This window comes from Pseudophryne corroboree, unplaced genomic scaffold (assembly GCF_028390025.1).
Source record: "Pseudophryne corroboree isolate aPseCor3 unplaced genomic scaffold, aPseCor3.hap2 scaffold_237, whole genome shotgun sequence".
Taxonomy (NCBI): domain Eukaryota; kingdom Metazoa; phylum Chordata; class Amphibia; order Anura; family Myobatrachidae; genus Pseudophryne; species Pseudophryne corroboree.
Genome location: NW_026969024.1, coordinates 883371 through 897122, shown reverse-complemented (window position 1 = coordinate 897122; position 13752 = coordinate 883371). Strand labels below are relative to the sequence as shown.

The window sequence follows — 13752 nt, the reverse complement described above, 5'->3', positions numbered from 1 at the left end:
CGTATAATTCAGATCTCTTTGTCTCAGGTCTCTCTCCAGCCTAGTTTGCTGTCTGTTTCCACTTCTTTTTTCATGAGCCCCTTCCTTTTATACCCTTGTGCACTATCCTGACTTCTCCTCCTGTCTGCTTACTTTGTGCCTTCCAATGCACAATGCAAACTACAGGTAGTGCTGCAGGGCCCACACCCTTTTACTTGCCGTACAGAGCAGCTCTGGAGCTGTTACAGTGCCCAGCTGCTGCAAGAAATCAGCTTGAATGCTTCAGGGGCTGGGGCATAGCCAACATGAGCCCCACACCGAAGGAGGGTGGAGGTGTTTAATGCGAACTAGGGGTCATCCAAGCGCCGCAAAAGGCCGCCATGCCCTGCACGCCCCTTTTCTCTTTTCATATGCAGACGAGGGTTGAAGCCAACTTTGACCCACTGCTTGGATGACATCACCGTATGCAAATCCATCTGCTGCAGGCCTTCCCCCAGGAATGCTTGCACTAGTTGTTGCATTTGGTTTGTTGTTTGGGGGTGCTTCAGTATTAGGCAGCCTTCTGCCCTCCCATGTTAATCTGAAAATATGTGTTCTCCCTGCAGTTGTTGTCCCCAGATGAGAGTTCCCTTGTGCTGCCTCAGTTGAATCTCCTTTACTTGACAGAGATGTGCCTGAGCAGCGGCCCTCCCCAGCCCTATCCTAAATCATACTTATTTTGCATAGGAGATACCATGGTCATGAAGATTGTTCTCCCAGGGTGAGGTTCATTCATTGCATTCTGGGTATGCTGACCCCTGTGATTTTCCCAAATTTGGGGAAACTCGACTGCATTATTTGTGGTAGTGGGGGACTGTGTTTGTGCTTTCCTCTGGTCAGCTCTGGTAAAAGTCAGATTTCTTTGTCTCAGATCTTCCTCTAGCCTTGTTCTTCTTTCGAGAGTTTCCTAGTGCTGCCTCAGTTGGATCTCCTTCACTTGACAGGGGGGTGCCCGAGCAGCGACCCTCCCAAGCTCTAGCCCAACTCCTACTCACCTGCCAGGTGAGATACTATAATCAGGAAGGTGCTTCTCCCAGGGCAAGGCTCACCCATTGCACTCTGGGTGTGCTGCTCCTGCGATTTCCCCAAATGTGGGAAACTTGACTGCATAATTTGTGTTTCCCCTGGTCGGCTCTCGTATAATTCAGATCTCTTTTTCTCAGGTCTCTCTCCAGCCTAGTTTGCTGTCTGTTTCAACTTCTCTTTTCTTGAGCCGCTCCCTTCTATGCCCTTGCGCACTATCCTGACTTCTCCCGTCTGCTTACTTTGTGCCTTCCAATGCACAATGCAAACTACAGGTAGTGCTGCAGGGCCCACACCCTTTTACTTGCCGTTCAGAGCAGCTCTGGAGCTGTTACAGTGCCCAGCTGCTGCAATAAATCAGCTTGAATGCTTCAGGGGATGGGGCATGGCAAACATGAGCCCCACACCAAAGGAGGGTGGGGGTGTTTAATGCGAACTAGGGGTCATCCAAGCACCGCAAAAGGCCGCCATGCCCTGCACGCCCCTTTTCTCTTTTCATATGCAGATGAGGGTTGAAGCCAACTTTGACCCACTGCTTGGATGACATCACCGTATGCAAATCCGTCTTCTGCAGAACTTCCCCCAGGAATGCTTGCACTAGTTGTTGCATTTGGTTTGTTGTTTGGGGGTGCTTCAGTATTAGGCAGCCTTCTGCCCTCCCATGTTCATCTGAAAATATGTGTTCTCCCTGCAGTTGTTGTCCCCAGATGAGAGTTCCCTTGTGCTGCCTCAGTTGAATCTCCTTTACTTGACAGAGATGTGCATGAGCAGCGGCCCTCCCCAGCCCTATCCCAAATCATACTTATTTTGCATAGGAGATACCATGGTCATGAAGATTACTCTCCCAGGGTGAGGTTCATTCATTGCATTCTGGGTATGCTGACCTCTGTGATTTCCCCAAATGTGGGAAACGCGACTGCTTTATTTGTTGGTAGTGGGGGACTGTGTTTGTGTTTTCCTCTGGTCAGCTCTGGTAAAAGTCAAATTTCTTTGTTTCAGATCTTCCTCTAGCCTTGTTCTTCTTTCGAGAGTTTCCTTGTGCTGCCTCAGTTGGATCTCCTTCACTTGACAGGGGGGTGCCCGAGCAGCGACCCTCCCCAGCTCTAGCCCAACTCCTACTTACCTGCCAGGTGAGATACTATGATCATGAAGGTGCTTCTCCCAGGGCAAGGCTCACCCATTGCACTCTGGGTGTGCTGCCCCTGCGATTTCCCCAAATGTGGGAAACTTGACTGCATAATTTGTGTTTCCCCTGGTCAGGTCTCGTATAATTCAGATCTCTTTGTCTCAGGTCTCTCTCCAGCCTAGTTTGCTGTCTGTTTCAACTTCTCTTTTCTTGAGCCGCTCCCTTTTATACCCTTGTGCACTATCCTGACTTCTCCTCCTGTCTGCTTACTTTGTGCCTTCCAATGCGCAATGCAAACTACAGGTAGTGCTGCAGGGCCCACACCCTTTTACTTGCCTTACTGAACAGCTCTGGAGCTGTTACAGTGCCAAGCTGCTGCAAGAAATCAGCTTGAATGCTTCAGGGGATGGGGCATGGCCAACATGAGCCCCACACCGAAGGAGGGTGGAGGTGTTTAATGCGAACTAAGGGTCATCCAAGCGCCGCAAAAGGCCGCCATGCCCTGCATACCCCTTTTCTCTTTTCATATGCAGATGAGGGTTCCAGCCAACTTTGGCCCACTGCTTGGATGACATCACCGTATGCAATTCCGTCTTCTGCAGAACTTCCCCCAGGAATGCTTGTACTAGTTGTTGCATTTGGTTTGTTGTTTGGGGGTGCTTCAGTATTAGGCAGCCTTCTGCCCTCCCATGTTCATCTGAAAATATGTGTTCTCCCTGCAGTTGTTGTCCCCAGATGAGAGTTTCCTTGTGCTGCCTCAGTTGAATCTCCTTTACTTGACAGAGATGTGCATGAGCAGCGGCCCTCCCCAGCCCTATCCCAAATCATACTTATTTTGCATAGGAGATACCATGGTCATGAAGATTGTTCTCCCAGGGTGAGGTTCATTCATTGCATTTTGGGTATGCTGACCCCTGTGATTTCCCCAAATGTGGGAAACTCGACTGCATTATTTGTGGTAGTGGGGGACTGTGTTTGTGCTTTCCTCTGGTCAGCTCTGGAAAAAGTCAGATTTCTTTGTCTCAGATCTTCCTCTAGCCTTGTTCTTCTTTCGAGAGTTCCCTTGTGCTGCCTCAGTTGGATCTCTTTCACTTGACAGGGGGGTGCCCGAACAGCGACTTTCCCCAGCTCTAGCCCAACTCCTACTTACCTGCCAGGTGAGATACTATGATCATGAAGGTGCTTCTCCCAGGGCATGGCTCACCCATTGCACTCTGGGTGTGCTGCCCCTGCGATTTCCCCAAATGTGGGAAACTTGACTGCATAATTTGTGTTTCCCCTGGTCGGCTCTCGTATAATTCAGATCTCTTTGTCTCAGGTCTCTCTCCAGCCTAGTTTGCTGTCTGTTTCCACTTCTCTTTTCTTCAGCCGCTCCCTTCTATACCCTTGTGCACTATCCTGACTTCTCCTCCCGTCTGCTTACTTTGTGCCTTCCAATGCACAATGCACACTACATGTAGTGCTGCAGGGCCCACACCCTTTTACTTGCCTTACAGAGCAGCTCTGGAGCTGTTACAGTGCCCAGCTGCTGCAAGAAATCAGCTTGAATGCTTCAGGGGATGGGGCATGGCCAACATGAGCCCCACACCAAAGGAGGGTGGAGGTGTTTAATGCGAACTAGGGGTCATCCAAGCACCGCAAAAGGCCGCCATGCCCTGCACGCCCCTTTTCTCTTTTCATATGCAGATGAGGGTTGAAGCCAACTTTGACCCACTGCTTGGATGACATCACCGTATGCAAATCCGTCTTCTGCAGAACTTCCCCCAGGAATGCTTGCACTAGTTGTTGCATTTGGTTTGTTGTTTGGGGGTGCTTCAGTATTAGGCAGCCTTTTGCCCTCCCATGTTCATCTGAAAATATGTGTTCTCCCTGCAGTTGTTGTCCCAAGATGAGAGTTCCCTTGTGCTGCCTCAGTTGAATCTCCTTTACTTGACAGAGATGTGCATGAGCAGCGGCCCTCCCCAGCCCTATTCCAAATCATACTTATTTTGCATAGGAGATACCATGGTCATGAAGATTTTTCTCCCAGGGTGAGGTTCATTCATTGCATTTTGGGTATGCTGACCCCTGTGATTTCCCCAAATGTGGGAAACTTGACTGCATTATTTGTGGTAGTGGGAGACTGTGTTTGTGCTTTCCTCTGGTCAGCTCTGGTAAAAGTCAGATTTCTTTGTCTCAGATTTTCCTTTAGCCTTGTTCTTCTTTCGAGAGTTCCCTTGTGCTGCCTCAGTTGGATCTCCTTCACTTTACAGGGGGGTACCCGAGCAGCGACCCTCCCCAGCTCTAGCCCAACTCCTACTTACCTGCCAGGTGAGATACTATGATCATGAAGGTGCTTCTCCCAGGGCAAGGCTCACCCATTGTACTCTGGGTGTGCTGCTCCTGCGATTTCCCCAAATGTGGGAAACTTGACTGCATAATTTGTGTTTCCCCTGGTCGGCTCTCGTATAATTCAGATCTCTTTGTCTCAGGTCTCTCTCCAGCCTAGTTTGCTGTCTGTTTCCACTTCTCTTTTCTTCAGCCGCTCCCTTCTATACCCTTGTGCACTATCCTGACTTCTCCTCCCGTCTGCTTACTTTGTGCCTTCCAATGCACAATGCAAACTACAGGTAGTGCTGCAGGGCCCACACCCTTTTACTTGCCTTACAGAGCAGCTCTGGAGCTGTTACAGTGCCCAGCTGCTGCAAGAAATCAGCTTGAATGCTTCAGGGGCTGGGGCATAGCCAACATGAGCCCCACACCGAAGGAGGGTGGAGGTGTTTAATGCAAACTAGGGGTCAGACAAGCGCCGCAAAAGGCCACCATGCCCTGCACGCCCCTTTTCTGTTTTCATATGCAGACGAGGGTTGAAGCCAACTTTGACCCACTGCTTGGATGACATCACCATATGCAAATCCATCTGCGGCAGGCCTTCCCCCAGGAATGCTTGCACTAGTTGTTGCATTTGGTTTGTTGTTTGGAGGTGCTTCAGTATTAGGCAGCCTTCTGCCCTCCCATGTTCATCTGAAAATATGTGTTCTCCCTGCAGTTGTTGTCCCAAGATGAGAGTTCCCTTGTGCTGCCTCAGTTGAATCTCCTTTACTTGACAGAGATGTGCATGAGCAGCGGCCCTCCCCAGCCCTATTCCAAATCATACTTATTTTGCATAGGAGATACCATGGTCATGAAGATTTTTCTCCCAGGGTGAGGTTCATTCATTGCATTTTGGGTATGCTGACCCCTGTGATTTCCCCAAATGTGGGAAACTTGACTGCATTATTTGTGGTAGTGGGAGACTGTGTTTGTGCTTTCCTCTGGTCAGCTCTGGTAAAAGTCAGATTTCTTTGTCTCAGATTTTCCTTTAGCCTTGTTCTTCTTTCGAGAGTTCCCTTGTGCTGCCTCAGTTGGATCTCCTTCACTTTACAGGGGGGTACCCGAGCAGCGACCCTCCCCAGCTCTAGCCCAACTCCTACTTACCTGCCAGGTGAGATACTATGATCATGAAGGTGCTTCTCCCAGGGCAAGGCTCACCCATTGTACTCTGGGTGTGCTGCTCCTGCGATTTCCCCAAATGTGGGAAACTTGACTGCATAATTTGTGTTTCCCCTGGTCGGCTCTCGTATAATTCAGATCTCTTTGTCTCAGGTCTCTCTCCAGCCTAGTTTGCTGTCTGTTTCCACTTCTCTTTTCTTCAGCCGCTCCCTTCTATACCCTTGTGCACTATCCTGACTTCTCCTCCCGTCTGCTTACTTTGTGCCTTCCAATGCACAATGCAAACTACAGGTAGTGCTGCAGGGCCCACACCCTTTTACTTGCCTTACAGAGCAGCTCTGGAGCTGTTACAGTGCCCAGCTGCTGCAAGAAATCAGCTTGAATGCTTCAGGGGATGGGGCATGGCCAACATGAGCCCCACACCAAAGGAAGGTGGAGGTGTTTAATGCGAACTAGGGGTCATCCAAGCACCGCAAAAAGCCGCCATGCCCTGCACGCCCCTTTTCTCTTTTCATATGCAGATGAGGGTTGAAGCCAACTTTGACCCACTGCTTGGATGACATCACCGTATGCAAATCCGTCTTCTGCAGAACTTCCCCCAGGAATGCTTGCACTAGTTGTTGCATTTGGTTTGTTGTTTGGGGGTGCTTCAGTATTAGGCAGCCTTCTGCCCTCCCATGTTCATCTGAAAAGATGTGGTCTCCCTGCAGTTGTTGTCCCCAGATGAGAGTTCCCTTGTGCTGCCTCAGTTGAAACTCCTTAACTTGACAGAGATGTGCCTGAGCAGCGGCCCACCCCAGCTCTATCCCAAATCATACTTATTTTGCATAGGACATACCATGGTCATGAAGATTATTCTCCCAGGGTGAGGTTCATTCATTGCATTCTGGGTATGCTGACCCCTGTGATTTCCCCAAATGTGGGAAACTCGACTGCTTTATTTGTGGTAGTGGGGGACTGTGTTTGTGTTTTCCTCTGGTCAGCTCTGGTAAAAGTCAGATTTCTTTGTTTCAGATCTTCCTCTAGCCCTGTTCTTCTTTTGAGAGTTCCCTTGTGCTGCCTCAGTTGGATCTCCTTCACTTGACAGGGGGGTGCCCGAGCAGAGACCCTCCCCAGCTCTAGCCCAACTCCTACTTACCTGCCAGGTGAGATACTATGATCATGATGGTGCTTCTCCCAGGGCAAGGCTCACCCATTGCACTCTGGGTGTGCTGCCCCTGCGATTTCCCCAAATGTGGGAAACTTGACTGCATAATTTGTGTTTCCCCTGGTCGGCTCTCGTATAATTCAGATCTCTTTGTCTCAGGTCTCTCTCCAGCCTAGTTTGCTGTCTGTTTCCACTTCTCTTTTCTTCAGCCGCTCCCTTCTATAACCTTGTGCACTATCCTGACTTCTCCTCCCGTCTGCTTACTTTGTGCCTTCCAATGCACAATGCAAACTACAGGTAGTGCTGCAGGGCCCACACCCTTTTACTTGCCTTACAGAGCAGCTCTGGAGCTGTTACAGTGCCCAGCTGCTGCAAGAAATCTGCTTGAATGCTTCAGGGGATGGGGCATGGCCAACATGAGCCCCACACCAAAAGAGGGTGGAGGTGTTTAATGCGAACTAGGGGTCATCCAAGCACCGCAAAAGGCCGCCATGCCCTGCACGCCCCTTTTCTCTTTTCATATGCAGACGAGGGTTGAAGCCAACTTTGACCCACTGCTTGGATGACATCACCATATGCAAATCCATCTGCGGCAGGCCTTCCCCCAGGAATGCTTGCACTAGTTGTTGCATTTGGTTTGTTGTTTGGGGGTGCTTCAGTATTAGGCAGCCTTCTGCCCTCCCATGTTCATCTGAAAATATATGTTCTCCCTGCAGTTGTTGTCCCCAGATGAGAGTTCCCTTGTGTTGCCTCAGTTAAATCTCCTTTACTTGACAGAGATGTGCATGAGCAGCGGCCCTCCCCAGCCCTATTCCAAATCATACTTATTTTGCATAGGAGATACCATGGTCATGAAGATTTTTCTCCCAGGGTGAGGTTTATTCATTGCATTTTGGGTATGCTGACCCCTGTGATTTCCCCAAATGTGGGAAACTTGACTGCATTATTTGTGGTAGTGGGAGGCTGTGTTTGTGATTTCTTCTGGTCAGCTCTGGTAAAAGTCAGATTTCTTTGTCTCAGATTTTCCTTTAGCCTTGTTCTTCTTTCGAGAGTTCCCTTGTGCTGCCTCAGTTGGATCTCCTTCACTTTACAGGGGGGTACCCGAGCAGCGACCCTCCCCAGCTCTAGCCCAACTCCTACTTACCTGCCAGGTGAGATACTATGATCATGAAGGTGCTTCTCCCAGGGCAAGGCTCACCCATTGTACTCTGGGTGTGCTGCTCCTGCGATTTCCCCAAATGTGGGAAACTTGACTGCATAATTTGTGTTTCCCCTGGTCGGCTCTCGTATAATTCAGATCTCTTTGTCTCAGGTCTCTCTCCAGCCTAGTTTGCTGTCTGTTTCCACTTCTCTTTTCTTCAGCCGCTCCCTTCTATACCCTTGTGCACTATCCTGACTTCTCCCGTCTGCTTACTTTGTGCCTTCCAATGCACAATGCAAACTACAGGTAGTGCTGCAGGGCCCACACCCTTTTACTTGCCTTACAGAGCAGCTCTGGAGCTGTTACAGTGGCCAGCTGCTGCAAGAAATCAGCTTGAATGCTTCAGGGGCTGGGGCATAGCCAACATGAGCCCCACACCGAAGGAGGGTGGAGGTGTTTAATGCAAACTAGGGGTCAGTCAAGCGCCGCAAAAGGCCACCATGCCCTGCACGCCCCTTTTCTGTTTTTATATGCAGACGAGGGTTGAAGCCACCTTTGACCCACTGCTTGGATGACATCACCGTATGCAAATCCATCTGCGGCAGGCCTTCCCCCAGGAATGCTTGCACTAGTTGTTGCATTTGGTTTGTTGTTTGGGGGTGCTTCAGTATTAGGCAGCCTTCTGCTCCACCCTCCTTTGGTGTGGGGCTCATGTTGGCCATGTCCCATCCCCTGAAGCATTCAAGCAGATTTCTTGCAGCAGCTGGGCACTGTAACAGCTCCAGAGACGCTCTGTAAGGCAAGTAAAAGGGTGTGGGCCCTGCAGCACTACCTGTAGTTTGCATTGTGCATTGGAAGGCACAAAGTAAGCAGACGGGAGGAGAAGTCAGGATAGTGCACAAGGGTATAGAAGGGAGCGGCTGAAGAAAAGAGAAGTGGAAACAGACAGCAAACTAGGCTGGAGAGAGATCTGAGACAAAGAGATCTGAATTATACGAGAGCCGACCAGGGGAAACACAAATTATGCAGTCAAGTTTCCCACATTTGGGGAAATCGCAGGGGCAGCACACCCAGAGTGCAATGGGTGAGCCTTGCCCTGGGAGAAGCACCTTCATGATCATAGTATCTCACCTGGCAGGTAAGTAGGAGTTGGGCTAGAGCTAGGGAGGGTCGCTGCTCGGGCACCCCCCTGTTAAGTGAAGGAGATCCAACTGAGGCAGCACAAGGGAACTCTCGAAAGAAGAACAAGGCTAAAGGAAAATCTGAAACAAAGAAATCTGACTTTTACCAGAGCTGACCAGAAGAAATCACAAACACAGCCTCCCACTACCACAAATAATGCAGTCGAGTTTCCCACATTTGGGGAAATCACAGGGGTCAGCATACCCAAAATGCAATGAATGAACCTCACCCTGGGAGAAAAATCTTCATGACCATGGTATCTCCTATGCAAAATAAGTATGATTTGGAAGAGGGCTGGGGAGGGCCGCTGCTCATGCACATCTCTGTCAAGTAAAGGAGATTCAACTGAGGCAGCACAAGGGAACTCTCATCTTGGGACAACAACTGCAGGGAGAACATATATTTTCAGATGAACATGGGAGGGCAGAAGGCTGCCTAATACTGAAGCACCCCCAAACAACAAACCAAATGCAACAACTAGTGCAAGCATTCCTGGGGGAAGGCCTGCCGCAGATGGATTTGCATATGGTGATGTCATCCAAGCAGTTGGTCAAAGTTGGCTTCAACCCTCGTCTGCATATGAAAAGAGAAAAGGGGCGTGCAGGGCATGGTGGCCTTTTGCGGCGCTTGGCTGACCCCTAGTTTGCATTAAACACCTCCACCCTCCTTTGGTGTGGGGCTCATGTTGGCTATGCCCCAGCCCCTGAAGCATTCAAGCTGAATTCTTGCAGCAGCTGGGCACTGTAACAGCTCCAGAGCTGCTCTGTAAGGCAAGTAAAAGGGTGTGGGCCCTGCAGCACTACCTGTAGTTCGCATTGTGCGTTGGAAGGCACAAAGTAAGCAGACAGGAGGAGAAGTCAGGATAGTGCGCAAGGGCATAGAAGGGAGCGGCTCAAGAAAAGAGAAGTGGAAACAGACAGCAAACTAGGCTGGAGAGAGACCTGAGACAAAGAGATCTGAATTATACGAGAGCCGACCAGGGGAAACACAAATTATGCAGTCAAGTTTCCCACATTTGGGGAAATCGCAGGAGCAGCACACCCAGAGTGCAATGGGTGAGCCTTGCCCTGGGAGAAGCACCTTCATGATCATAGTATCTCACCTGGCAGGTAAGTAGGAGTTGGGCTAGAGCTGGGGAGGGTCGCTGCTCGGGTACCCCCCTGTAAAGTGAAGGAGATCCAACTGAGGCAGCACAAGGGAACTCTGGAAAGAAGAACAAGGCTAGAGGAAAATCTGAGACAAAGAAATCTGACTTTTACCAGAGCTGACCAGAGGAAAGCACAAACACAGTCCCCCACTACCACAAATAATGCAGTCAAGTTTCCCACATTTGGGGAAATCACAGAGGTCAGCATACCCAAAATGCAATGAATGAACCTCACCCTGGGAGAACAATCTTCATGACCATGGTATCTCCTATGCAAAATAAGTATGATTTGGAATAGGGCTGGGAAGGGCCGCTGCTCATGCACATCTCTGTCAAGTAAAGGAGATTCAACTGAGGCAGCACAAGGAAACTCTCATCTGGGGACAACAACTGCAGGGAGAACACATATTTTCAGATGAACATGGGAGGGCAGAAGGCTGCCTAATACTGAAGCACCCCCAAACAACAAACCAAATGCAACAACTAGTGCAAGCATTCCTGGGGGAAGTTCTGCAGAAGATGGATTTGCATACGGTGATGTCATCCAAGCAGTGGGTCAAAGTTGGCTTCAACCCTCATCTGCATATGAAAAGAGAAAAGGGGCGTGCAGGGCATGGCAGCCTTTTGCGGTGCTTGGATGACCCCTAGTTCGCATTAAACACCTCCACCCTCCTTCGGTGTGGGGCTCATGTTGGCTATGCCCCAGCCCCTGAAGCATTCAAGCTGATTTCTTGCAGCAGCTGGGCACTGTAACAGCTCCAGAGCTGCTCTGTAAGGCAAGTAAAAGGGTGTGGGCCCTGCAGCACTACCTGTAGTTTGCATTGTGCATTGGAAGGCACAAAGTAAGCAGATGGGAGGAGAAGTCAGGATAGTGCACAAGGGTATAGAAGGGAGCGGCTGAAGAAAAGAGAAGTGGAAACAGACAGCAAACTAGGCTGGAGAGAGACCTGAGACAAAGAGATCTGAATTATACGTGAGCCGACCAGGGGAAACACAAATTATGCAGTCAAGATTCCCACATTTGGGGAAATCGCAGGAGCATCACACCCAGAGTACAATGGGTGAGCCTTGCCCTGGGAGAAGCACCTTCATGATCATAGTATCTCACCTGGCAGGTAAGTAGGAGTTGGGCTAGAGCTGGGGAGGGTCGCTGCTCGGGTACCCCCCTGTAAAGTGAAGGAGATCCAACTGAGGCAGCACAAGGGAACTCTCGAAAGAAGAACAAGGCTAAAGGAAAATCTGAGACAAAGAAATCTGACTTTTACCAGAGCTGACCAGAGGAAAGCACAAACACAGTCTCCCACTACCACAAATAATGCAGTCAAGTTTCCGACATTTGGGGAAATCACAGGGGTCAGCATACCCAAAATGCAATGAATGAACCTCACCCTGGGAGAAAAATCTTCATGACCATGGTATCTCCTATGCAAAATAAGTATGATTTGGAATAGGGCTGGGGAGGGCCGCTGCTCATGCACATCTCTGTCAAGTAAAGGAGATTCAACTGAGGCAGCACAAGGGAACTCTCATCTTGGGACAACAACTGCAGGGAGAACATATATTTTCAGATGAACATGGGAGGGCAGAAGGCTGCCTAATACTGAAGCACCCCCAAACAACAAACCAAATGCAACAACTAGTGCAAGCATTCCTGGGGGAAGGCCTGCCGCAGATGGATTTGCATATGGTGATGTCATCCAAGCAGTGGGTCAAAGTTGGCTTCAACCCTCGTCTGCATATGAAAAGAGAAAAGGGGAGTGCAGGGCATGGTGGCCTTTTGCGGCGCTTGGCTGACCCCTAGTTTGCATTAAACACCTCCACCCTCCTTTGGTGTGGGGCTCATGTTGGCTATGCCCCAGCCCCTGAAGCATTCAAGCTGATTTCTTGCAGCAGCTGGGCACTGTAACAGCTCCAGAGCTGCTCTGTAAGGCAAGTAAAAGGGTGTGGGCCCTGCAGCACTACCTGTAGTTCGCATTGTGCATTGGAAGGCACAAAGTAAGCAGACGGGAGGAGAAGTCAGGATAGTGCACAAGGGTATAGAAGGGAGCGGCTGAAGAAAAGAGAAGTGGAAACAGACAGCAAACTAGGCTGGAGAGAGACCTGAGACAAAGAGATCTGAATTATACGAGAGCCGACCAGGGGAAACACAAATTATGCAGTCAAGTTTCCCACATTTGGGGAAATCGCAGGGGCAGCACACCCAGAGTGCAATGGGTGAGCCTTGCCCTGGGAGAAGCACCTTCATGATCATAGTATCTCACCTGGCAGGTAAGTAGGAGTTGGGCTAGAGCTGGGGAGGGTCGCTGCTCGGGTTCCCCCCTGTGAAGTGAAGGAGATCCAACTGAGGCAGCACCAGGGAACTCTCGAAAGAAGAACAAGGCTAGAGGAAGATCTGAGACAAAGAAATCTGACTTTTACCAGAGCTGACCAGAGGAAAGCACAAACACAGTCCCCCACTACCACAAATAATGCAGTCGAGTTTCCCACATTTGGGAAAATCACAGGGGTCAGCATACCCAGAATGCAATGAATGAACCTCACCCTGGGAGAACAATCTTCATGACCATGGTATCTCCTATGCAAAATAAGTATGATTTGGAATAGGGCTGGTGAGGGCCGCTGCTCAGGCACATCTCTGTCAAGCAAAGGAGATTCAACTGAGGCAGCACAAGGGAACTCTCATCTGGGGACAACAACTGCAGGGAGACCACATCTTTTCAGATGAACATGGGAGGGCGGAAGGCTGCCTAATACTGAAGCACCATCAAATATCAAACCATATGCAACAACTAGTACAAGCACTCCTGGGGGAAGGTCTGCAGCAGACGGATTTGCATATGGTGATGTTATCCAAGCAGTGGGCCAAAGTTGACTGGAACCCTCATCTGCATATGAAAAGAGAAAAGGGGCATGCAGGGCATGGCGGCCTTTTGCAGTGCTTGGATGACCCCTAGTTCGCATTAAACACCCCCACCCTCCTTTGGTGTGGGGCTCATGTTGGCCATGCCCCATCCCCTGAAGCATTCAAGCTGATTTCTTGCAGCAGCTGGGCACTGTAACAGCTCCAGAGCTGCTCTGTAAGGCAAGTAAAAGGGTGTGGGCCCTGAAGCACTACCTGTAGTTTGCATTGTGCATTGGAAGGCACAAAGTAAGCAGACGGGAGGAGAAGTCAGGATAGTGCACAAGGGTATAGAAGGGAGCGGCTGAAGAAAAGAGAAGTGGAAACAGACAGCAAACTAGGCTGGAGAGAGACCTGAGACAAAGAGATCTGAATTATACGAGAGCCGACCAAGGGAAACACAAATTATGCAGTCAAGTTTCCCACATTTGGGGAAATCGCAGGGGCAGCACACCCAGAGTGCAATGGGTGAGCCTTGCCCTGGGAGAAGCACCTTCATGATCATAGTATCTCACCTGGCAGGTAAGTAGGAGTTGGGCTAGAGCTGGGGAGGGTCGCTGCTCGGGTACCCCCCTGTAAAGTGAAGGAGATCCAACTG

At 50.0% G+C, this 13752-nt stretch overlaps 22 non-coding genes and 1 pseudogene across 22 annotated transcripts; 14 read left to right on the top strand and 9 right to left on the bottom strand.

Annotated features, from left to right (window-relative positions):
• The first annotated feature begins 688 nt into the window (after positions 1-688).
• On the top strand, positions 689-853 carry LOC135010921 (U1 spliceosomal RNA). Its single transcript, XR_010210187.1, has one exon. It is a non-coding gene; the product is annotated as a U1 spliceosomal RNA (small nuclear RNA).
• A 152-nt stretch (positions 854-1005) lies between these two features.
• On the top strand, positions 1006-1168 carry LOC135010833 (U1 spliceosomal RNA). Its single transcript, XR_010210119.1, has one exon. It is a non-coding gene; the product is annotated as a U1 spliceosomal RNA (small nuclear RNA).
• Positions 1169-1839: 671 nt separating this feature from the next.
• LOC135010802 (U1 spliceosomal RNA) lies at positions 1840-2004 on the top strand. The gene has a single exon (XR_010210089.1). It is a non-coding gene; the product is annotated as a U1 spliceosomal RNA (small nuclear RNA).
• A 152-nt stretch (positions 2005-2156) lies between these two features.
• On the top strand, positions 2157-2319 carry LOC135010747 (U1 spliceosomal RNA). The gene has a single exon (XR_010210040.1). It is a non-coding gene; the product is annotated as a U1 spliceosomal RNA (small nuclear RNA).
• Positions 2320-2993: 674 nt separating this feature from the next.
• LOC135010640 (U1 spliceosomal RNA) lies at positions 2994-3157 on the top strand. Its single transcript, XR_010209935.1, has one exon. It is a non-coding gene; the product is annotated as a U1 spliceosomal RNA (small nuclear RNA).
• A 152-nt stretch (positions 3158-3309) lies between these two features.
• Positions 3310-3472, top strand: LOC135010756 (U1 spliceosomal RNA). The gene has a single exon (XR_010210049.1). It is a non-coding gene; the product is annotated as a U1 spliceosomal RNA (small nuclear RNA).
• A 674-nt stretch (positions 3473-4146) lies between these two features.
• On the top strand, positions 4147-4310 carry LOC135010666 (U1 spliceosomal RNA). Its single transcript, XR_010209961.1, has one exon. It is a non-coding gene; the product is annotated as a U1 spliceosomal RNA (small nuclear RNA).
• A 152-nt stretch (positions 4311-4462) lies between these two features.
• LOC135010791 (U1 spliceosomal RNA) lies at positions 4463-4625 on the top strand. Its single transcript, XR_010210078.1, has one exon. It is a non-coding gene; the product is annotated as a U1 spliceosomal RNA (small nuclear RNA).
• Positions 4626-5299: 674 nt separating this feature from the next.
• On the top strand, positions 5300-5463 carry LOC135010665 (U1 spliceosomal RNA). The gene has a single exon (XR_010209960.1). It is a non-coding gene; the product is annotated as a U1 spliceosomal RNA (small nuclear RNA).
• A 152-nt stretch (positions 5464-5615) lies between these two features.
• Positions 5616-5778, top strand: LOC135010790 (U1 spliceosomal RNA). The gene has a single exon (XR_010210077.1). It is a non-coding gene; the product is annotated as a U1 spliceosomal RNA (small nuclear RNA).
• A 674-nt stretch (positions 5779-6452) lies between these two features.
• On the top strand, positions 6453-6616 carry LOC135010689 (U1 spliceosomal RNA). Its single transcript, XR_010209984.1, has one exon. It is a non-coding gene; the product is annotated as a U1 spliceosomal RNA (small nuclear RNA).
• Positions 6617-6768: 152 nt separating this feature from the next.
• On the top strand, positions 6769-6931 carry LOC135010772 (U1 spliceosomal RNA). Its single transcript, XR_010210064.1, has one exon. It is a non-coding gene; the product is annotated as a U1 spliceosomal RNA (small nuclear RNA).
• Positions 6932-7605: 674 nt separating this feature from the next.
• On the top strand, positions 7606-7769 carry LOC135010675 (U1 spliceosomal RNA). Its single transcript, XR_010209970.1, has one exon. It is a non-coding gene; the product is annotated as a U1 spliceosomal RNA (small nuclear RNA).
• A 152-nt stretch (positions 7770-7921) lies between these two features.
• Positions 7922-8084, top strand: LOC135010789 (U1 spliceosomal RNA). The gene has a single exon (XR_010210076.1). It is a non-coding gene; the product is annotated as a U1 spliceosomal RNA (small nuclear RNA).
• An 825-nt stretch (positions 8085-8909) lies between these two features.
• Positions 8910-9072, bottom strand: LOC135010738 (U1 spliceosomal RNA). Its single transcript, XR_010210031.1, has one exon. It is a non-coding gene; the product is annotated as a U1 spliceosomal RNA (small nuclear RNA).
• A 152-nt stretch (positions 9073-9224) lies between these two features.
• On the bottom strand, positions 9225-9388 carry LOC135010680 (U1 spliceosomal RNA). The gene has a single exon (XR_010209975.1). It is a non-coding gene; the product is annotated as a U1 spliceosomal RNA (small nuclear RNA).
• Positions 9389-10062: 674 nt separating this feature from the next.
• On the bottom strand, positions 10063-10225 carry LOC135010750 (U1 spliceosomal RNA). The gene has a single exon (XR_010210043.1). It is a non-coding gene; the product is annotated as a U1 spliceosomal RNA (small nuclear RNA).
• A 152-nt stretch (positions 10226-10377) lies between these two features.
• On the bottom strand, positions 10378-10541 carry LOC135010626 (U1 spliceosomal RNA). The gene has a single exon (XR_010209921.1). It is a non-coding gene; the product is annotated as a U1 spliceosomal RNA (small nuclear RNA).
• A 685-nt stretch (positions 10542-11226) lies between these two features.
• On the bottom strand, positions 11227-11378 carry LOC135010863 (U1 spliceosomal RNA; annotated as a pseudogene).
• Positions 11379-11530: 152 nt separating this feature from the next.
• LOC135010701 (U1 spliceosomal RNA) lies at positions 11531-11694 on the bottom strand. The gene has a single exon (XR_010209996.1). It is a non-coding gene; the product is annotated as a U1 spliceosomal RNA (small nuclear RNA).
• Positions 11695-12368: 674 nt separating this feature from the next.
• Positions 12369-12531, bottom strand: LOC135010737 (U1 spliceosomal RNA). Its single transcript, XR_010210030.1, has one exon. It is a non-coding gene; the product is annotated as a U1 spliceosomal RNA (small nuclear RNA).
• A 152-nt stretch (positions 12532-12683) lies between these two features.
• Positions 12684-12847, bottom strand: LOC135010830 (U1 spliceosomal RNA). Its single transcript, XR_010210115.1, has one exon. It is a non-coding gene; the product is annotated as a U1 spliceosomal RNA (small nuclear RNA).
• A 674-nt stretch (positions 12848-13521) lies between these two features.
• On the bottom strand, positions 13522-13684 carry LOC135010762 (U1 spliceosomal RNA). Its single transcript, XR_010210055.1, has one exon. It is a non-coding gene; the product is annotated as a U1 spliceosomal RNA (small nuclear RNA).
• Positions 13685-13752: the final 68 nt, after the last annotated feature.